This window comes from Cervus canadensis, chromosome 6, assembly GCF_019320065.1.
Source record: "Cervus canadensis isolate Bull #8, Minnesota chromosome 6, ASM1932006v1, whole genome shotgun sequence".
In the NCBI taxonomy this organism is placed as follows: Eukaryota; Metazoa; Chordata; class Mammalia; order Artiodactyla; family Cervidae; genus Cervus; species Cervus canadensis.
The window spans coordinates 43,319,098-43,339,293 of record NC_057391.1 but is presented as its reverse complement, the minus strand read 5'-3'; the positions used below and the strand labels follow the sequence as shown (position 1 = coordinate 43,339,293).

Below are 20,196 nucleotides of genomic sequence, written 5' to 3'. Positions count from 1 at the left end.
GTGCCTATGATGTTCTTGGCAAACAGGAGGGAAGGTTACAAAGAAAATAGCTTATAAAAGATGAAGCTTCACTTCCCTTCATCCCTTTGAACATGTATTGAGCACCTAGTTAATCAGCTGCATACTGTGCCAGATGCTCTGCCTAAATCTAATCGGGAAGGTAAAACTTACCATATGAAGCAACAAGAATGATTAAATGCCACCACTAATGGTATTCTAAATTTGGTATAGAAATTTAGGGTCGAGAGTGAGCAGAGTTGACCCAGATATCTGGAGGATAGAGGAAGTGGAGTTACTGGGCTACTTAAGTCACTGTCAGGATTCCAAGGGGAAGGATGGAGAATGTTCCAGACGACAGGGGAATCCTGGAAAGACAGGGACTATTAGAAGGCAACATGAGGGAAGCATTTCTGAGGGTATGTACTGAGGTGCTGTGAAAAGTAGGGTTAGATATATTGGGTGAGGCCATGTATTTTAAGGTGGGTAATTGTAGAGACTCAGGAGCTAAAAAGGCACCCTGAGGTGCTTATCATCTACTCTGGGTGAAGGGATTATAAATAACTAACCAGAATGTCCAGTGAGTACCATGATGGAGGCTGGTACCATGGTGGAAGTGGTATAAGCAAAAACCTTGGAGTCACCATGTCAGTGGCTACCCTTGAGCTATATTGGTACTGCTCTGGCTTAGAGCTTGGCAGCATCGCTGACTCAGTGACAGACTTCCTTTTGGAAGCTTGGCTTCTGACTTGCTAGCATATTTCACTCTTAAGTTCACCAGGTCTTCCTTTCCCAAACTGCCCAGTTGATTGTGATGCTGCAAGACGGTAATAGCAAGGTATGTACTGAGATGTGTACGTTATTGAGAGATTCCTGCAAGATAGTAATAGCCAGGTATATACATCTCCAGCTGGAGATCCTGAATGTGCTTCTCCTTCAGGGCCAGGGTGTGGTTGCGGAATCTGTCCAGGGACTTGCGCTCTGCCCCAGGCTCCCACATTAATGGTGGAGATGTTTACTTTAAAGCAGCTGTTGAAAATAATTATTCACATAATTTCACGTTTGAGTCTCCATTTATCTGACTTTTCTGTTTGCTTATTTATTTACCTACTTGATGTTGTTTATGGAGGTACCAGTCAGCTTTTGCTGATACACAGCCCCCAAATCTTAGTGGTTTACAACAAACAGTAACACACATTTAATTCTTGCAGCTAAAAGTTGATAATATCCTTGGTCAGTTTTCTGTCAAATCCATTTCTTCCGACTCTTTTCCTGCCCAGGCTCCTGGGTCAGCTGGCTTTAGACTGAGTTCAACCATTAGAGACATTGGAGGGAGATTAGAGAAGAAGAGAAGGGGAGAAACAAGGTATGACCTTGTCCTCCCTTTTGGCCCCAGGCGGCTTCTTCCGCAGATTGTTTCTCTGGGGCTCCCGCTCCCACTGGACAGGGGCACAGTGGTTCCACCCTTTTATCAGGTCTAGGCCTTCAGCTCCAATAACTGTCTCCTTTTGTCTCTCTGGCTTGGGAGTGGTAATGGCTCCCTGCTGTTGCAGCAGAAAGGTTTACTTTTACCATCCCCTCTTTGCTGTACTTAGTTGCTTAGTCGTGTCCGATTCTTTGCAACCCCATGGACTGAGGCCGCCAGGGTCCTCTGTCCATGGGGATTCTCCAGGCAAGAATACTGGCGTGGGTTGCCATGCCCTCCTCCAGGGGATCTTCCCAACCCAGGGGTCGAGCCCAGGTCTCCGGATTGCAGGTGGATTCTTTACCATCTGAGCCACCAGGGAAGCCCAGGGCATCCCCTCTTTGGTGCTCAGCCTTTTCATGGCTTGTATAACCAATTCCCTGTATTAAATTCCTCCTGTGTAAATACTTGAAGTGGTTTCTCTTTCCTGATTAGACCCTAACTGATACATTGTTTCAAAAAAGGAGTATTTCTTTTGTCTTTATGTTGTTGTTTTTTTCCGTAGTGTAGCCACAGAACTAGATATCAACCCATTTTATTATCCCACAAAATATCTCCTAGTAAAACAATGTAATGTGAAAAGAACACTAGGTTTGGAACCTAACTGAAGTCCCAGAACAGTCTATCAGCTGGTCATATTTTAATTTTTTGTGATCATTTGTAGTTATTTCCAACATAGTTTCTTTCTCATTATAAACTCAGAGTTGGAAGATGCACCTACAATTATAAAGTTGTATAAAGCACTCATCTCATGTTGGAAGAACTTTATGTGCATTTAAAGAGTATTCTCTCAATGGCCAGGAAGTACATTTGACCACTGATGATACCCTAGGTATCCTAGATTTTTTGGTTCTCCCTAGCTTTCCTTTGGAACCAAAAGCATGTTCCCTGGGGCAGCATGAGTTATCACAATTCCTGTCTTGCACAAGATGGATTTCCATCATAAGAGCAAAAGTTGCCCCTTGCCCCTTCTCCTTGAACACCCCTTATTTTGGGCCTTGCCTAAGGGGAGAGGTTTGCTTTGATTCAAAACAGACTTAATGTGATGGAGTCTTTTCCAGTTTGAAAGATTCCAAGATGATCAGATCTGTTTCATGAAACTGGAGCCCATTATACAGAGTGAAGTAAGCCAGAAAGATAAAGACCAATACAGTAAACTAACACATATATATGGAATGTAGAAAGATGGTAACGATAACCCTATATGAAAAACAGAAAAAGAGACACAGATGTACAGAACAGACTTTTGGACTCTGTAGAATAAGAATTCTTTATGGAATGGCTATACCAAACATACTGAGAGGGGTCACAGAACTAACACCTAGTATTCAGGTCCACCCAGACTGAACCCATTCTCCTTTTGTGATCTAGAGATGACCTAGAGCTAGGTTCAACTTTCAGTGCTCTTTCAGAAACTGGTTCTTCCTAGATCCTTTGTAATCTGAATTGATACCTTCAAGGCAAACTCTGAAAGGTGATTCCCCTGTTGGTGCTACCTGAGTCCCAGAATTCTTAGTGGATAGCCAAGTGAAGGGAGCTAGGCAGGCACAGATAAACATCCCTGCTTTGCTCTTCCTAGCCTTTCATCTTGGACAAGTTACTCCTTTGAGCCTCAGGTTGTCTGATAGTGAAATGGGGGATAATAATGGCTATTTCTTGTGGTTATACCTGGAACATAGTAGGTACACAGTAAATGGTAGCTCCTTAATATCATTTTATCAGTAGCAGACAAAAGAGTTGAGTAAGGGGCTCAAGATTCTACAGATGAGCTCCAGAGGGTATCTGAGCCTTTTAGTCTTTGCTCATATAACTTAAAACTGATAGATTTTATTTGAATTTTTTTATTTTAAATTAATTTTTTAATTGGAGTATAACTGATTTACAATGTTTGTGTTAGTTTCTAGCAAAAATTGTTTTTAATATTACCATTCTTTATAAATGTGATGTTTGCTCATTTTGATTTTTAGCTGGTCATCACAGCTTTTAGAGTTCAGAGAAAATATCACATTTGACCAAGACTATCGCTTATATATTGGAATGCTGGGAGGGTAGAATGAGTCCTTTTTTTTTAAAGACTGTTTTAAATCCTAAGCCAAATTGGTTTCTAAACAACAGTGAAAATTTGCTATTACCATTTTTGCCATTTGTGATAGACAAATGCCACTTGTTTTCTCTGAGCCTTTGGGGAGATAATTATACACTTGCTTGTGGAAAAGATAGAATTAAAGCAGGCAGTTTCATATCTTAGGAAATCATGTTTTCTGTTGGTTCATCATCTGCTGTTAGTTCATGCTTCTGAAGAACAAACCTTAGAGTATTATCTTTAACAAAAGATGTAAGTATGATATGGGATTTTCACATTATGAGATTTTGGGGCCTATTGGCCTGTGAGCTCCCTGAGACCCATAACTTTTCAGCTTTGTATTCCTTAGCACATAGCATCTTGTCAGGCTCAGGACTTCGTATCAGATGAATACTGAAATTTGTCTTTTCGTTAGTCAACTTGATTTTCATTAATGTGACTTACATCTGACTAAGCTCAGCTTCCTTGTATCTGTCGTATGTGGTTGAGGACTCTTATAGCAGTGTCTTTTATGTAGATAAAATGAAGCTGTCTCAATCAGTTTTCTGTTTTATAATTTGAGCCGTGGATGATACTCACAGACAGGCTGAGGAACCAGTTGCAAAATCAAAAAGAGGGCCATGCCTGCCACTTCTCTGCACTCAGTAAGTATATCATCATTTTCAAACATGGCCTGCAACACTGAGGCCTGCCGACTTCAGACAAGCCGATTCAGTATCCATTTTTCTGAGTGCACAACTTTTTTCTGTCACTTTCAGAATTTCATTCGAAGAACACCAGTCCAATGGGTGTGATCTCTTCTGTTCCCAGAATGGCCACTGACGTTTTTCTTCACCCTCCTTGCTCTGCTGATAGACCATTTGGGGTTAAAAATACACAGTCATTGTGTATCACATTTCTTAACTTCTTTGCATCATTGTCGTATGCATTTCCTGCCCTAATGTCTGCGCTGTCCAAACCGGGTGCACTGACATTGTGACCACCAGATGTGGAAATCCTGCTCCGGGCTTGCCTGAGAACATCACTGAAATGACAGTGTGTCTATAAAGTGATCACATGCTTGGAGAGTTCTGCTTTTGTTTTTCACTTTAGTAACTGAGGGTTACAGTTAGGGTGTTGCCGGTGTACTTTTTGGATCAGTCAGAAACTGGGTAGATGAGTTTTAACATTTTAAAATACCACCTTTTCAATTGCAGAGGTCAGATTTTCAACTTGATGATCAGGTTTGTTTCATGTAGTTTTTTCTCAGCTGTTTATATGTGGCAACACTTGGGCTAGATCCACCCCTCCACACCCAAAACCCTGAAATTATCTATTCTCTGCACCCCTGAGTTTACATTTAAAATAATCTGTATATACCTGCTGTTTGTTTTTTTCTAAACCACATTGTAATAGGGAACCTTAAGTAGAAAGATGAGTTAAAAATACACAAAGCAAATTATTCTCCAGGGCCACTGGTGCCCTTTGTGGTGTGTGGGGATATCGTGAGCTTCGGCTAAGCAACTTTTCAAGTTCAGCGAGCTCCCTTTATTAAAGCTTGCACTGTTGCCCTCTTCTGTTTTACAGCTGATTAGATTAATTGAATAAGATTAATAAATTATAGTATGGCAAACTCAGAATTATCTTGTTAATTAAGGACAGGGATAGCATGGAAAAATGCCTTTCCTCCTGGGTGTGTTCTGCCAGTGCCCCCAGGACACATCATGTGAAAGCAAGTTCATATTTCTTTATCCCTTTTTTTGTCTTCCCACACATTTTCTTGCAGGTGACAGCAAATAAACTGAAACTGAGGAATTAGAAAAGGGACACATTTGTCTAGGCTGTTTTGTAGATAACGGTTGCAGTCTTCAGTTCAAGATTCTTTTCAAGAGTGTGTGAAATTGGTTATTTGGTGCCCCTTTGGAGTGTAAACTCCACCCCCCTCCCTCCACCCCGCATAGAAACAGTGTTATATTCAAGGGTAAGATTTTGTAGGAGCAGTCCCCCAAAGCTTCTTTAAAAAAAAAAAAAATTATTTATTATTTGGCTGCGCTGGGTCTTGATTGAAGCATGCAGGCTCCTCAGTAGTGGCATGTGGGTTCTATTTCCCTGACCAGAGATTGAACCCAGGCCCCCTGCATTGGGAGCTCAGGGTCTTAGCCACTGGACCACCCGGGAAGTCCTCCCTCCCCCCCAAACTTCTTTAATCCAGAATTTGAAGTTTAGTTTTAGTGACTACTATTTCATCTCTAGCATTTGTAACATTTTCTTCAAAATTGCTTAATGCAAAGAAATGCAGAAATATGTGAACATTTTAAGTTCGTAAATTTGAAAATCACCTCACAGTAATGTTCTTACCCTAACGTAACTGCTTTACTGTTTTACATGTTGCTTCCCATATGTACATATATTTTCTACATATTTACAGACATAATGCCTTTTATCTTTTGCTACTTTTATCAAATTAGAACATAAATACTTTCCAAGTTTCTGTGTATTCTTGATAATGATCAAGGATTGCTTTTAATAGGCTGAAAATACTCTTTCATGGTGAGAAAGAAGCAAAGCTTTCAGTGGCTTCTCTAGCATTGGAAACAGGGGAGGAGCTGTCAGTGGGGAGGCAGGGCTGGGGGCAGCCAGCGGATGCCCTTTTCAAGGAAGTGTGTGTGTCTGTCTGTAGCTGCCTAAGAGAGAATGTAACTCTTGGTCACTCACTCCTGGTGTTCTGTGGGAAATAATGTTCTGCTCCAGGACTCAAGGAGACTTCCAAATGAGTTGTTTGCATTTTATATACCTGTTGGCTGGGGCACCTGCCTGATTGTGTGCTCAGTTTTGTCAGACTCTTTGTGACCCTGGGGACTTTAGACCGCCAGGCTCCTCTGTCCATAGAATTGTCCAGGCAAGAGTACTGGAGTGGGTTGCCATTTCCTTCTCCAGGGGATCTTCCCAACCCAGGGATCGAACCCACATTGCCTCTGTCTCCTGCATTGGTAAGCGAATTCTTTTACCACTGAGTCACCTGGGAAGCCCAATTGCCTGATTATAATTTGTTTAAAGAACATATTTGTAACTTTGCCTGAGAAGGACAGGTATTAACAGACATTCTGTGATCCTTAACATACTTCTCTAGGATTTGGAAAGAGCTGTCTATTTTGAACAAAATGGGTAAAAAGAAATTTCAGGTAAATAATTCTCCTATCCGAGATGGAGGACCAGTTGGAGGAAACCAGCTAGGTAGTTTCTTGCTCTAATGCCCGAGGCCTTACTTATTGGACATGGGGGTAGGGGACTTTGAATGGGGTTTTTCACTTTGAAGTTGGTTTTATAAAAACACACTGATTCCCAGAAAGCTTGGAATTTACTCCCAATCCACCTTACATACTTTCTGCACACACGGCCTAAAATTTCACCAGTGCGTAGTCAGACTTTAAGGCAAAGAAAGTGGGTTTCTTTTAAAATACAGATAAACCTGAAAAGATCTGTCTGTTAAATAGGTTTTTTGATCAGTTTTTAAATAGGTTTTTTGATCAGTTTTGGAAAACTATTTTATGTGGCGCTGGGATTTATGTGGTTGGGATGAATCTCCCAACCATTAAAGTATAGGATGACTTTAAATATATATATATATTTGTTTGTTTGGCTGCACTGGATCTTAGTTGCGGCACATGGGATCTCTAGTTGCAGCATGTGGGATCTAGTTCCCCCACCAGGGATCTAACCTGGCCCCCGTGCATTGAGATCATGGAGTCTTAGCCACCAGACCATCAGGGAAGCCTCTAGGATGGCTTTTTAAAAATGATCTCTTGTCAGTATTGTGTAGGTCTCCTCCCCACTGCACCCCTCCAAAACACAGGGCTTTGGAAGTAGAAAGAATGATTGAATGTGAATTCACTATAGCATATTTTGGTAACCCACTCATTTTGTGCTTTGAATCTAGTTATTACTCATTCTTTGTGTATTTGAAGTTTCAAGTGGCAATTAGCCAGGGGACAGGGGAGAAAAGAAAATATGACGAGCTGTTTCATTGGTCCAGACCACATCCATAAGTTAGAGAAGATCTTGGATTTACCAACCAGTTGTAACATTGTTTTCTGTTTTAAAAGTCAAACCGAGGAAGTAGTAGGCGGCATAATCCTTTATCACCTTATAAAGTTACAGAAATGTCTCAAGTATTTAGAGGTGGCTGGCTATATATATACATGAGATATGCATAATAGGCTGGTGGATGTGTTTACTATATACATGAAAGTTATAGGGTGTTGTCAACTTTGAACTTTTGTATCATAGGGAAGTATGTTTACAAATCAGACCGATATAATCATCTGAAAAAGTTTTTTGTTTTTTATTAGAACTATATTCTTTTTTTTTTTTTTTTTTTTTAAATATTTTTCATTTTTATTATTTATTTTTACTTTCAATATTATTTGTTTTTGCCATATATTGTCACTGAATCCGCCATGGTGTACAGTGTTCCCCATGCCTAACCCCCTTCCCACCCCTCCCATCCCACCCTCTGGTCACCAGTGCACTACCCGAGTACCCCTGTAACAGGAATTGAAACCTGGACTGCAATTTTCGTCACATATATATTTACATGTTCAATGCCATCTCCATATCATCCTGCCTTGCCCTCTTCCACAGAGTCCAAAGACTGTCTTTTATAGAAACTTATATCTGTTTGTCCATTTGTGGATTTGTCTCATCTTTGCTGCTATACCCCATCTGTTTTTTAACCCACTCATTAGCACTAGCTTTATCATATATTATCCATCGCCACCCCTGACCTGCAGAGAGCGTAGGCGCTTATTTACTCTTCTTTGTGGCATCGATGGGTTGATAAGAAATGCGTTTTGCTAACTCGATTCAGAGCAAGTGTGAGTTTCAGCTATTTGTTTTATTTGTAATCTCTATCACTTTCCTTTTATTAGAGAAAAGTCGTGGGAAAGTATGAGGGTGAGGTGGAAATGCAGAGACTGAAGCTTAGATATCCTTCTCTCAGCCTCTGGTTATTTGGTATAACCTTATCTGCTCCCCATGAAAAGCTGATTTGTGTTAACTGGATGAAGAAATTTTTTACATTTTGTAAAATCTTTAAAGATTTGGAAATTTTCCTGGAAAATACTCAATAATAAAATTGTAGCTGGACTTCCCTAGTAGCGCAGTGGCTAAGAATCCTCCTGCCAATCCAGGGGACACAGGTTCAATCCCTGATCTGGGATGATTCCACGTGCCACAGAATAACTAAACCCATGTGCCACAACTACTGAGCCTTCACTCTGGAGCCCACAAACCACAACTATTGAGCCTATGTGCTGCAACTACTGGAGCCCGTGGGCCCAGGGCCTTAGAGCCTGTGCTCCACAATAAGAGAAGCCTCTGTAATGAGAAACCCGCAAGCGGCAATGAGAAGTAGCCCCTGCTTGCTCCAACTAGAGAAAAGCCCAGGCAGCAACAAAACCCAGTGCAGTAAAAAAAAAAATTGTAGCTAAAAGTTTATTTCAGCCCTAGTTGCTGACATTACACTGATATTACATTGATAACAATCTTTTTTTTTTTTTTTTTTGGTTTTCCTCTTTTAAGAACTCATTCTCAAAAGGAAAGTATACATTTTGTTTTTAGTTGGTTACACCATGTAATGTTGTTACTTAGTTTTTTTTTTTTTTTTCTTTATAGCTTTCATTTACCTCCAAATGAATGGAAAATGTGATACATGTCAAGACTTGGAAAAATTTAAAGGATCAGTTTTGCTACATTTTTGGTGCAACATCATTGGAATGTAGTTGTAATTTTTTCCAGTGGTAATTCCAGTGATTTGGCAGTATGGTTTTCCCATAGCAATAATATGTAGAATCTGAGATTTGCTTTTTTATCTTCATCTTTTGAATAACCACAGTATTCCCTTCACCCTTAAATGAAACAGACCTGACCCTGAGTTGTCAAAGTACAAAGAAATTCCCAGGTTGGGACTCTAGTGGATACCTGTTATAGAGGTACACCATCAGAAACAGTGGATAGAGCAGAGGAGATGCAACTGGTTTCATTGGGAAGCAGTTTGGTTTGGTTTTGGGGGTGATCATTAATTAATAATGGGAAAAAAGAACTCTTAGAGGCATTCTAAACTTTTATAACTACAAGGAATTCTGGTTCATGGGTTTTTTATGAAAAGAGATTTTATTGAAGAGAAAACATCTGTTCATTGAAAGCCTTTAAAATCCACATTTTGACAACTGCAAGCACATTGCTATTTCCAGATTGAGTAACACTCAAAACACATTTCCTTTTGAAAGTGCACAATTTGCAAAAGAGACTTGTGCATTCTTTGGCCATTCTCAAATGGTGAGTTGAATGCTGGATGATCACCGCTGGCTCCTTAATCAGATTTAAGAATGCTCAGTCCTTCCTAGGTGTTTCTGCCTACTTTATCTGAGTTGTTTTAGCTGTGTCATTACATCTTGTTTGCCAGTTGTGTTTCTTTCTTGACGTTTTGACTGTTCTAGCTTTAAAAAAACTTTAATCAGTAATTCAGTTATATTTTAGTAGTTATCATTTGGTATTGTGGTGATTTATTATTTTGACTTTTCATTGCCCAAAGATATTTTAAAGGTTAATTGTATCTTTATATTTTAATCTATAAAGCCCTTTGAGATTCTCAAATACAGAGATTCCTTAAAATTATTCTTAAATGTTCTGTTTTTGTATCTGGCATGCATATATTTATAGCTTGAAGAAAAATAAGTAAATTCTTCCTAATAGCTGGAATTAGTTTATGAATTTGTCATCTTTTGTTGGTGTGATTAGATTTTATGGATTCAGCTGTCTTATGAAGAATGCCAAGAATTGGATTTAATTCAGTAACAAGTAGGAAATTCCAAAACAGTGTAAAGATGTGCAGTTTTTTCAGCAGGAAATGGTGATAAGTGTCAGTGTTGATTTACACCATAAATGGGGTTTCATTTACCACTTCCTATTCACCAAGTAGAAGAACCAAAGAAATCTGAAAACATCTAGTCTGCTTTTTTTTTTTAATATATCAGGTGTTCTTTCTTCTAAGGGCAAATTATATTCACAGACCTCTTGTTAGTCCACCTTAAAAAAAAAAAATCTCCCTTTTCCAGTGTTGGACTTAACAAAACTTATATCTTTTGCTGCCAGTGATCATTTCAAACTGTTGTCACAATGCCTTCTAAATTTACTCTTGAACTTGTTTTTCCTATTGAACTTTAGATTTTCTAATTTTCAAATAAGAAAACAGATAGTAAAGTTGAATACAAATGAATAAGACAAAAAATAGTTCTAAATATATGCAGCAAAGTTGGCACTTGGTAGAAATATGGCTTTTATGAACTTATAGAATGTGCTTCTTAAAAAGAACAATACCTTGAACTCCTCTATTTCAATCTAAGTAACAGTCTTAACTTTATTTCTGCCTTTACACATTTTTTTTCTAAGTCCTTCCTTTATTTTGGAAAAAAAAATATTTTAAAGCTTCAATCTATGACTCATATTTTTTCCTATTTCATTAATCTGTTTTTCTAATTTAGCTAATTATCCTGAAATTAGCTGCTCTAAAATTTAATTATTCTCCATTTTATTATTCTCCACAGAAAAAGCACAAGCAAAATATGGTTGTCAAGGTTTCAAAACTGGCAGGATCTATCTACGCTGTATCTTTATCATTAATAATAAAGCTCTTGAGTGAGGAAGTAAATGTAACATTTCTTTAAAGTGAATTTCAATATTTGAGAAACTTTTTTTTTCTGTTTCTGGAATATCTTTCTGAAATGTAAATAGACAAACCACATCACTCATATTCAGATTGCCTGGAATTACAGATGTTTGTTGTTCCCAAATATACTTTTGAAACAAAGTACATTTTTTCTCTTTAATTATAAAGTGCTGTGTTAAACTTCTGCTTCTTAAAGTGGGTCAAAGGGGATAGATGACCCATGTGTTTTTCCCTCAGTGTGCACAGTCCTGGGCTAAACCCAGCTTTGAAAGCTTGCATTGCTATCATTCACTGAAAGGCTAAATATCACAGAAATCTGTTTGTTTGTTTTTTCATGGCTCTCTTGATTTCAGCCAAATTGGACTTTTAGAAGAACATCAGTGGGAACCACATATCTAAAACCTCAGTTGAAGGAAGGTCCCTACTGCTTCTCAACTCCTGATTTTTCTCGGCCAGGCAGCACACTTGCCTAAGTGACCTGAGATAGAAGAGCTGTGTGTGCTGTAAACTCCAGCAAACCACAGAGCAAAAATGCATCCAGTCACAGCGTAGGCCGAAGGTCACGACAGGGCCCTGGGCCCAGAGAGTTAGTTCTGAAGGCCAGGAAAAGTCCTTTGTACTGTTCCCCACACTCCAGCCAGGGTATCCTTTCACCCATTCACAAACCCAGGCAACTGCCCTGTTCTCTTGAAACAGAGAAGGTAACGTTATTATATCTGTTGGCTGACTAATTTGACTTCAGTGTGAGAGAATTTTGTCAATCTGTCTTCTCTCCACGTTAAATGGTATCTAACTTGCAGAATGAAAGGAGGCCCAAGACTGCTCATTCCAAGCTCCTTTTCCCTCTGAGGACGTTAACTGTGGATTTAAGCCAAGGTCAGAGCTTCCATCACTTTCTTTTGCTGGTCACGCCCTCCCTCGGCTGCCTCCAAGCCCACCACTGGTTTCTGAGAACTGTCTGCTTGATAAGCAGTGCCTTAGGCAAGTACTTGGTCCATATCCCTAAGTAAAGCCTCACTGTAGCTTCTGCCAGCTTTTGCCCCCTGTGGGTCACCCTGAACAATGAAAACATCTTAGGTATGCTCCACATTCTCCTTAGAGGTGCAGGGCAGACCCCCCACTCACTTCCCCTCTCCCAGCCGAAGCCTCTTCCCTGTCCCGTTAGACATGGAAAATCAGATCTCCTTTGTTCCTCTCCCACAGTGCCACTCCCAACAGTGACCACTTGTGTATTCCACCCTTGTCTTTGGCCCAAATGGAAGCTCCTTTTCCTCCAGGCAGGGAAGGAAATGTCCTTGAACCCCCTATTTGAAGTCTTAGTGGGCAGCACCCTTTATTTTTTGGATGCACTGGGTCTTTGTTGCTGCACATGGGCTCTTCGTTGCACTGTGAGGACTTCTCTAGTTGTGTCTTGGGGCTTAGTCACTCCCAGGCTTGTGGTGTCTTAGTTCCCTGACCAGGAATTGAACCTGGGTCACCTGCATTGGAAGGTGGATTCTTAACCAGGGAACACTAGGGAAGTCCCTCCCCCCTCACTTTCTGAACTTGATCCCGTCTTGCTGTCACTCTGTAACTGGTCACCAAGGGCTTAGTCACCTGATGCGAAGAACTGACTCCTTAGAAAAGACCCAGATGCTGGGAAGGATTGAAGGCAGGAGGAGAAGGGGACAACAGAGGATGAGATGGTTGGATGGCATCGCCAACTTGAGGGACACGAGTTTGTGCAAGCTCTGGGAGTTGGTGATGGACAGGGAAGCCTGGTGTGCTGCAGCCCATGGGGTCGCAAAGAGTCGGACACGACTGAGCGACTGAACTGAAAGGCTTAGTCTGTTGAACTGAGCACCAAGTCCCTCTTTGTATCGAACATGTTGGGGAAGGGCTGGTGCCCGCTTTTCCCTGGATTAAATCTTCTCAGGTGCCTTTCATCTCTAAAATTTGGTTTGATTTTTCTCCTTCCATGAATGAACATATGCCTCCCTATGTCATTACCCCAGTAACTAATCATTACTTAATAAAAAATATGAATAATTTTAGGCATACAAAAGCATACCTAATATAAAACAGTTCCCCATCCATGTACCACCACTCACTTTTAGAAGTTTTGAATTGAAGTAGAATTGAAGTCCCCAGGAACCCCTCCCTAGTCTCTGCTTCTCTCCAGAGATAACAGCTCTCCGGATTCTGTTGACAATCATTCTTGTGCATTTTTAAAATACTTTAATTACACATGGATAGATATATTGATATAAGTGATACCTTCTGTTGTTTTGGATATTACTGAAATTTTACAGAAGTGGTTGGATTGTATGTGTGTGTTTGCAGTTGCTCTGTTCACTTGACTTTGTTTTGAGCTTCACTCATGTGGCTCTTGTTCACTCTTCCCTAGTATTTCCTTGTGTTCCAGGGTGTTCTTGGCCTTGTATACCAGGGCATTTCCATTGTTGCTAGTACTTTGCTATGATCCTTAGAGAGGAGGCCTCTTCAGGGAGACATGGAATTCTTGTACACATCTTCTTTAAAGTCCTGATCTTTATTTATTTGTTTAAGTCCTGATCTTTAAATGTCAGAATTTGATTTTAACCCCGTTCTGAATTGGCTCTTGTGAACCTAGGTAAGTTGCTGCATCTCCTGGGCTGCAGGTTTCCTCGGCACAGAGGGAGGACTGGACTAAAACGACCACACGCTACTTCCCAGGCTTAGAATTCTGTGATTCCTTTCCTTCTTCCCTCCAGGCCTGCTTGTGTTGGATCATATGAGCAACTGTTTATCATGAGAATCAGTTCAGAAGAAATGAAAACCTATTAGTGTGAGTGTGTATGCATGTATTTAAATTCAGAAGCAAAAATGGTTTTGAGTCCCTTCTAATGTTTTCTTACAGTGTGTCTTACAATTTAGATTTCCCACTTTAGTGACTAGATGAATATTAATGAGAAAACTGGCACTTCTTTAAAGTCATCAAAAAATTAATGTCAGGGCATGTTCAGGCAAGGATGGAGCCTTCTCTTGAGCATTGATGCTGGCTGTGCTGCCGGCTGGGTAGGCTGCGTGCAGGCTGGTGGCTCATGGATTGCTCATGAGGTGGGATGACTCAGGATTGTCATTTTGAACATGATTTATTATATGCTGCCAAAAAATGATGCTTTCTAAAAGGCTATTGAAATACAGAGGGCTTTTTGACCCTAAATGTAACCTCTCCAGAAGCCATGGTTTTTGAGATTGTGTAGTTCTTTTAAAAGGAAAAAAAAAAGTTGCTCTCTTACTGCCAAGATGAGTTTTGGTTCTTGTTGCTGGCAGTAATGACCAGCTCCTCCTCTGCAGTCTCTACTTCTCTGGGGCCAGAGCACAAGCCAGGTCTTTGGAGCGGTGGACTCGGGGACTTTGCTAGCAGTGAAGATCATGGTTTAGCCCAGAGAGGTTGTGGCAGCTTCTTGGGCTGCTCGTTGTCCTTATTTTCCTTCATGTTTTCTTTCTTGTTCGTGGCTGAACAGTAGGAGAAATTATCTTCAGAGGAGTACTGTAGTTATCATGAAATTTAATAGCATTCACACCAGGGTAGTGGTGATAGTTGTTAGGATTTATCTGTTTCATGTAGCTATGAATATAAAATTTTATTAAATAAACTTGCATTATTCAAACAGATATTATGACTGATTCAACAGCTTTCCCTTCTCCTATTTTTAGCAGCCCTGGAGATCAGGGGCAGTGACCCAGCTCCAGGGATGGGCCTGGATTCATCTAAATTTAGGGCTGGGTTTAGATTAATCCAATCTTGGTAACTGCCCATGGCAGTGATTAGTTCAGGAGCTTAGCCTTGAAGCTCAGGCCCCTAGAACAGGCCAAGCCCATGGTTATAAATCCAGAAATGAGCCATGAAAGAAAGGTCGCTGGAGACTGTGGGGAAACATTTCTCACTTTTAAGAGAGAGGCACAGGAAGATCACCTCTTTTCTTTTCAGTTTTGCTGTTGTAGTCAGGAATTGCTGTCGGTCAAAGGATGAAATTGATTCTCCCAAGAGGACAGAGCCAGAGGAGGTGCAGAGAAATGAACTGGAACTACTGGACTGAGCCATCTCTGAACCCCCACTCACCACTGGGCTTGTCATATGAGTCAACAAATTACCTGAAGCTAGTTTGACTCTGTTATTTGCAACAAAAAGCATTCTCATTGATATAATTATTATTCTTATGACTGGCTATTCTTTTAATCCTGGAGTAGCCTCAGGAAGTTGTCTTTCCTTTAAAGCGACTGTTAATACACTATATATGCTACTGATACTGGCAAAGCTAATGGTAATGTAGAGGTCTTCATTTTCTTAGTGTCATAATTTCTCAGCATCCTTATTATTGTCACTAGAGTATGCTAACAAAACTTTGAACTTCTGAGGTTTTCTTAGCTCTGTCCACACTTAGAACCTTTACTTAATTATGTGTGTGTGTGTGTGTGCGCTGCGTTGCTTCAGTCATGTCAAACTCTTTGTGACCCCGTGAACTGTAGCCCACCAGGCTCCTCTGTCCATGGGATTCTCCAGGCAGGAATACCGGAGTGGGTTTCCATGCACTCCTCCAGGGGATCTTCCTGACCCAGCGATCGAACCTATGTCTCTTAATGTCTCCTGCATTGACAGGCAGATTCTTTACCACTAATGCCCCCTGGGAAGCCCTACCTAATTATGTAGAGGTGTTTAACTTTTCATTTAGTATCTATGGTCTACATGTTTCTGTGTGCATTCTAGTTGGCAAAGAGACGGTGGAGCCCTTACTTGATGTGACAACAATTCAGAGTAGTTTATTAAACCCAGTAACAAGTCCTGAGCTGCTGTGTAAAGGCCAGGCCTGGAGGTAGGGATGGACACGGGCTGAGCAGAGACCGGAGGAGGGAAGGAGGGCCAGGGCCACAGGGTGGAGTGGCATCTTCAGAGAAGGCTGCCGAGGGGAGGAGTGCGGGGCCCCATGAGAGAAGCAGAGGTTGAAGTTGGAGAGAGGCTGTGAGCGAGGCGGTATTGGGAGGCTGGTGCTTCCGGTGGGAAAGGCGGGATTGCCAGGCCGAGGAGGGTGGATCCATGGCTTCTTGAACAGGGAGGTGACATTTCCACAGGACTTGTTGAAAGCTCCTCTCACAGTAGCATGCAGGGGAATTAGACCAGGGAGAGATGTTGGCATGGTGCCCTGGGAAGCTATTACCGTAATCCATGAAGGAGGTGACAAGAGCTGCCAGATAATAGCATCTGAGTGTGGAACATCTTACATCTGTGTGAAATTTCAGAGTTCCTACGGCATAATAAAACAAATTATCTAGTTTCTCTAATGAGATCCTCTCAGCCATTTTTATGGGTGGGAACCTGGAGGTTCAGAGCAGGTAAGCAACCTCCTAAAAGTTGTGGATGACAGAACCCAACCTGCAATCTAGGTCTTTTGACTTCCAGGGCCAGTACTTTTCAATTGTAATACACACTGGTATTTCCCATTTCTATGAAGTTCAAGTTGTGCTAATTTGATTGTGCTCTAAAGCAGAGGTCTCCAACCTCCAAGATGTGATGCCTGATGATCTGAGGAATAACGGGCACGATAAATGTAATGCACTTGAATCATCTCGAAACCAACCCCCACCCCCCTACCCCCATTCTGTGGGAAAGTTGTCTTCCATGAAACTGATCCCTGGTGCCAAGAAGATTGGGGACCGCTACACTACAGTGTTTGTCTGTCAGCTGGCTCCTGACAGCAGCGTCAGCCAAAGCTAAATACCAGTTCACAGCTCTTATAACACATGAAAACTTCTGAAGAGTGAGCAGTTGGTTAAGTATCACAGACAATAGTAGAACCTCCTCAAATAACAGAAAGGTAATCCTTCGAACAAATAAGGGAACAAAAGGCTGGGTCAGTAGAAAGCTTCCTCAGTGTTTCACATGAATGGAGGGTAACTGAGACTTAAGGAAGCCTCAGAATGGTTTTGTTAAATGAAGGTAGAAAAGTGACATGGGTCACTTCCAACTATAGGTAACAACAGCCTTGAAAGAAAAGGAGTTACATCTTAATAAAATAGAATAAAGAAAAGTATTCACTTGGCAGGCATTTTGATAGACATCATCTTTTATTTAAAATGTGAACAAACTATTTAGGATGGAATGTTGGATGGCTTTAGTCTTCCAGTTAAGTAAGTTGTTTTCCGGAGTTACAGTAGGTATTTTGAAAGTCATGAATTTTTCTTCTTTTTTTTTACTGTGATTAAAAAAAAACAACAACACGTAAAATGTAGTTAACCATCTTAACCCTTTTTTTCAGTGAGCAGTTCAGCAGTATTGTCTATTCACATTGTTGTGAAACAGATCTTTTTCATCTTGCACATCTGAAACTCGATGCCCAAGAGACAACTCTCCTTTCCCCCCTGCTCCCTTCAACCTTTTATAAACACCATTCTATTTTTTATTTCTGTAAATTTGAAAAATTATGAATTTTTAAAAAATGTTAGTATCAAGAAAAATTTATTGATTGCCTACCAGGTGTTGGGCATTGTTCTTGATGCGAAGACCAAAAAGAGATAAAGGCTAGAGAGAATCCCTAGAGGGTCTTTGTTACACTGGATTTGGAGTGATATAAAAAGATAAATCACAAAAATCAGCGTCTGTTAAGTCTTAAATGAGTGACAATCACAGTGAATTCTGTGTGATGCTAACAAGAATGTGCTGTGTTGCTCAGTTTGGCTTCAGCAACTGCAGACCCTGCAGTACCGAGGTAACTTAGAGGAGGGAATGTGGGTCAGATAACCTGGGGATGTTGGGTATGAGAGTGTACTTGTTAATATTACATGGTTATTAGTGAGGGGACAGAATGAGAAGCTGTTCTGCTAGATTAGCTTGGGTGTGATTGCCGCCTATTTCAAGATTCACAAGCGTACCTAGAAAGGTTCCCTGGGGGAAAGCTGCCACATAGAGAAGAATGGGCAAATCCATTTGGTTTATGCCTTTGCCTTATGTGAAGTAGAGCTGACAAGCAGCCTTTTTGGGTGTTCTCAGTGCTAATATGCAGAAATAATGTAGTAATGTAGCACTTGAAGATTTTTTCTACCTCTAAATAGCTGCATTTGATGTTTAGGTCACTTTAGAGCAGCAGTCCCCAACCTTTTTGGTATCAGGGACCAATTTTGTGGGAGAATTTTTCCGCAGACAAGGGGTGGGGGAGGTAGTTTCTGGATGATTCACGTGCATTTACATTTATTGTGCACTTTATTTCTAATCTAATGCTGCCGCTGATCTGACAGGAGGTACTGGTCTGTGGCCTGGAGGTTGGTGACCCCTGCTTTTAGAGAATGCATAGTTGACATGTTTTCTTGAAATGTCTTGGAAACCACTTTAAGGGGTTCTATAGAGAATGTCAAGGCTTCCCTGGTAGCTCACCTGGGAAAGAATCCGCCTGCAATGCAGGAGAGTTCGATTCCTGGGTTGGGAAGATCCCTGGAGAAGGGATAGGCTACCCACTCCGGTACTCATGGGCTTCCCTGGTGGCTCAGTAGGTAAAGAATCCACCTGCAATGTGGGAGACCTGGGTTCGATCCCTGGGTTGGGAAGATCCCCTGGAGGAAGACATGGCAACCCACTCCAGTATTCTTGCCTGGAAAATACCCATGGACAGAGGAGCCTGGCAGGCTGCAGTCCACAGGGTCGCAGAGTCAGACGGGACTGAGCACCTGAGCACAGCACAGCATAGAGAATGTGAAGGAGTAGAAATGTCTGAAACAAAAGCTGAGTGGCCAGATGATGAGGATTTAGTAAATTGCAACTGAGCTGTGTTCACTCACTGGTCCCTTCAGAAAGAGCAGCAGCCTGTTCTCAATAAATCATAGAGGATGCTGATATTTGTCAGGGACTTTGTGGTTCTTTGTATTTGAAATTACTGAGTAGATTTTGAGCTACTGTAGTGGGGGGGGTGGGGGGAGGGATAGGGCTTCCCTGATAGTTCAATTGGTAAAGAATCTGCCTGCAATGCAGGAGACCCCAGTTCAACCCCTGGGTCAGGAAGATCTGCTGGAGAGGGGAGGAGGGATAGGCTACCCACTCCAGTATTCTTGGGCTTCCCTTGTAGCTCAGCTGGTAAAGAATCCACCTGCAATGTGGGAGACCTGGGTTTGATCTGTGGGTTGGGAAGATCCCCTGGAGAAGGGAAAGGCTACCCACTCTGGTATTCTGGTATACCCCACTGTATAGTCCATGGGGTCACAAAGAGTCAGACACAACTGAGCAACTTTATCTTTAAGTGGGGGGGATAAATAGGTGAGGAAAGAGTTGAATGTTTGAATGTTGGAATGGCAAATGACTGTCACAATGCTACCTGTCAGGCCTGTTGATACCTTAATAACCTTGGCTTCCAGGTTAGAATCACCTGGGGAACATTTAAAATTACCAGTATGAGGACTTCCCTAGTGGTCCAGTGGATAAGACTGCTCTCCCAATGCAGGGGGTCCAGGTTCAATTCCTGGTCAGGGAACTAGATCCCACGTTGCATACCTCAACTAAGATCCAGCACAGCCGAAATAAATAAATATTAAAATAAAAATAAACATGGTGTACCTGTGGCTGATTCTTGTTGATGTGTGACAGAAAACTACAAAATTCTATAAAGCAATTATCCTTCAGTTAAAAAATTAAAAATAAAAAATAAAATTACTAGTGTGCAGATCCCACCCTTGAACAGCTAAGTCAGAATCTCAAAATTTGGGGAAAAGAGCAGGTCTAGCCATTATTTTTATTAAGTTCTTCAGGTAATTCTAAAGTGCAGCCAGGTCTAAAAGCCCTTTTAGCTATTTACATTTATTAATGTGTATATAAAATACTTGCTAACTGCATAAAATAAATCTACAGACTTTCCTATTTCTGCCTTCAAATAGATGGTTTTTGTTTTGTTCTTTCTTCCTTAGCCAGTTGCAGATTCTAAAGAAATAAATGGAAGGAGGTGG

At 41.1% G+C, this 20,196-nt stretch overlaps 1 protein-coding gene across 1 annotated transcript in view; it reads left to right on the top strand.

The window, feature by feature from the left end:
• The window catches only part of RAB8B (RAB8B, member RAS oncogene family), a 69,206-nt gene that overhangs the window by 25,067 nt on the left and 23,943 nt on the right, over positions 1–20,196 (top strand). The gene's annotated exons all lie outside the window — the stretch shown is intronic.